Raw genomic sequence first — 3,611 nt, forward strand, 5'->3', positions numbered from 1 at the left:
GGAGAGCATCAGGAGTGGCCCATGAATAGCAACACTCTCAACTAACATCTGTCCGTGGGGTAGAGAGTCTGCTCTGTCTGCCTCAGGATGCTCCTTGGAATCCTCCATTGTGAGAACACAGCCAGGAACACTGTATGTTAGGTAGTGAAGATGATGTCCATCAAAGTGTAATGTGGCTTTCCCTCTGCCCCTCCAATGGTGCATGGCAAGTGAGAATGCCAGGGGACATGCCCATAGTGTCCTAGCGTTCAGATGAGGAGGGACACTGATCCTCTGCCTAAAGAGTCTTTACTGGTCTTTGCTTCATGTTTGCTAATGTGCTATAAAATTAAAATAATAATAATAATTAAAGTAATATTTAGATTTATATGCTTGGAAAAGGAAAATGTTAGCTCTTCTTTAAAAGTAATATAAAAATGAAATAAATAAAAGTAATACAGAGGTTGGGCTTGGTGACATACCCCAGGGAAACAGAGACTACAGAACACTAAAAGTTCAAAACCAGCCTGATCTCTAGAGCGAGCCCAGGCCCCCTGTATAGTGAGACCTTTTCTCTGAGAATAAGTGAAAATTAAAAATAAGATACAGAGGAATACGCATTTAAAGCAGATGTAAATACAACCATAAATAATAACCTTAAAGTCAATGAGGAACGTGCCAAGTGAGCTGTGGCTTTAATTTATCACTTTTGTGCCTAAAAATAAAATAAAAATTAAAATAAAGCAAAAAATTAAATTAAATTTAATTTAAAAAAACAAACAAAAACAACAGTTGAAACTATTTCTTCACTTCATTATTTAGATTCAAATGATTAAAAAAACAAAGGTTTGGTTTAGTTTTGACACTGAAGGATGGCTACTATATTTATCTCTAAAGCTGGTGAAATGTTTTTAAAAAGCCTGGAGAATAAATTTTAATATTCAGATGGTGCAGTAAGCCTAAGTCACCAACCAACTTCACTACCACCAACTTTTGCTCTTCTGAGAGCAAAAGATATAGATGCTGGGTCCTCAGGCTGAAAACACAACTATTCAAGAGGACAACATGCACCCTATTTCCCATGAAAAACAGCAGCTGGAACACTCCCTAAATGTGCCTCGGGGCCCTGGCAAGAGCTGGCACACTTAGAGTCCACACTTAAAGAGTTCACACTCAGCCTAGCAATCTCACGCGTGGGCCCATGGGTCTCAGCGTTTCCATCAGTCCAGTTCATTCAAAATGACTCCTTGTTTTTAGGAGGAAGGCTTACATAACTAGAAGCTGAGCTGGATCCACACCTTGTGAAAATCCCCAGCCCGTGATTAAAAAAGGAAGACCTGAACTTGCTTTTCAACCAACTGTCACCCTGGTGAGACGCAGGGTCCTTTGAAAGACAACGGCAACTGAAGATGTCTGACACGGATGAAGGTTGCCATCCTAATGGCATGATGGTTTCTCTCTCCGAGGCACAAGTATTATCTCTCCATCACTGGCATTTGCAGGCACAGCACTGCGTCTCACCCATGTCCCCGAGGGACAGCTGCTCCAGGATCCACCCAGCAGCTGAGCGACAAGATGAATAGTATTTTCCACTTCAAGCAAAAAGAAAAACAGGGCTAAGGTTGCAAACTGCGAACCACAAGAAGCTGAATAGGAAGAGGTTGGAAACCGTACTTAACAAAGACTATGTCCCCAGAAGAACAGGCGTGGAGGGACAGAGTGGGGGTGGGGGGGCAAGACAGCCATTTTCCAAATAGAGAAACCCAAGTTCCACTTTGATTTTAACTGAGTTTCAGCTCCTTGCATTTTGTGGGCAGCCGCTGATTTCTGGGTCTTCAAAAAAAAAAGAAAAGAAAATTGAACTATTAGGATGCAAAATGGTGCCTGCAATAGCAGATATGGATGGAGTTAAAGGGTGTCAGCAAGTAGGTGGCTCTGTTTCTTAGGAGCCAAGTTGCCCTATAAGTCTCTTCCCCCCTTTAAACTTGGTAGAACTTCTTCAGGCGCCTATGGGGCTTAATGAGGGAAAAAACAAACCCACTTCATCTGAAACTCTTCAAACTGAAGAGTCTGCCCTTTTCTGTGACCATGGTACTACAGAAGTCACTCAGCAAGTTGATGTGTGTCCCTCCTCTTTGCCAGGTAAGCAGCCTCCACAGACTCATGTTATTTGTTGAAGCTGGAATCTCAATGAAGCCCAAAATACAGGTTCTTTGAAGTGCCAGGCCATCCCTGCCAAGTAGTCAGGGGGCAGCATCCACAGCTGTTTTCCAGCCCTACCCTGTCACCAGCAAGGTGTACCCTACACACCAAGTGATCGCTGTCCCTCCCCTCAACCTGAATAAACTGCTCTTTCTGTACCCTTCAAATGGAAGCTCCGGCTTAGAATTGCAACTGTCAATGATTATTTTCATGCTCAAAGTCTCCAGACACAAGCGCACTGACAAGGAGCCCTGGTTAAAACAAACTGTGTGTAACCTCAAACTGGGTTGCTCAGACTCCCAGCTCACCTATGCTTAGAAGCTGAATGGAAGACAGACAACTCCCTCTCAAGGAAGTTTCTAGAGTCCTTTGAAGCAGTTAGAGAGCCTTGGGCTGAATTCTCTATTGCCTTTTCCAGACCTGGAAATTTGGTCCTTCTAAGCATTTGTGGGATAACTGGGGCACATTTTTGAGCTGGATCAAATTAGCTCAAGGCTGATGTGGAACATCCATGAGAAAACCAGGGAGGCTCTCCTTTGCACTCAGCTCATCATGCTGCCTGGCCAAAAGTCACTTGGCAGGAAGCCTTTCTGACTGGTTTCAGCCAGAGTTTCAGTGGCTGGGACTCACACAAGACATCGGCGTCGGGGCTTTGTAGATGAGGGAGGAGTGGGAAGTAAATAAGGGAAAAATAAAAGTGTAATCTTATTCTCTAGAGGGTATCTTGTAAATAGGACCAATTAAAAAACCCCACAGCCAGGGGACCTGCAATAATTTAAGATGAACTAAGGGGTGGTGAGCCAAGAGGGCACTGGGTAACCAGTTGTCAGAACTCCTAATCCCGGGTCAACGGTGACTGCATGACTGCAAGCAAATCATACTTGTTTTTACCATGAAAGGGCCAGGCTGGGTAGCTTCCACTGGGCACCTACAGCCCTACACTTCTGTGGTTCTGAGAACTATGGGCACTTAAGAATGTTGATAGCAGCGTTATCAAATTGGAGTGTTGGCATTATCCAGCCGTGCTTGTTACCTATAAATACTCTTCAGATGTGACACAAGTGACCAATTTAGGCCATGGGTGAGGTTGTGACCCAACGGATCCTATGATCGGGGAAGGGTTGGCTTTGAGTCTGTAAAATCAGCCTAAGCCGTTCTGCTCCCAGAGGCCTTTGTGCTACGCATTGTCGAACCAATCCTGGCACAGGTGGGCACTTATCAAGTCTAAGAAAAGGCAAACTTGCAGGCTGGTGGGATTATCTGCAGGGATTTGCTTGCCACAGCCTACAGCAAAGCCAATGGCTTCTGAGGTCACACTGTCAGGTCTTTCTTCAGCTTACTTCAACAAAGTGACCCTGAAGTTCAACCCATGAAGAATTAACACGAAGAGACAGTGAGACTCCCGGCTTAACTCTCTCTCTCTCTCTCTC

The sequence above is a fragment of the Mastomys coucha genome, unplaced genomic scaffold, assembly GCF_008632895.1.
Source record: "Mastomys coucha isolate ucsf_1 unplaced genomic scaffold, UCSF_Mcou_1 pScaffold7, whole genome shotgun sequence".
Taxonomy (NCBI): domain Eukaryota; kingdom Metazoa; phylum Chordata; class Mammalia; order Rodentia; family Muridae; genus Mastomys; species Mastomys coucha.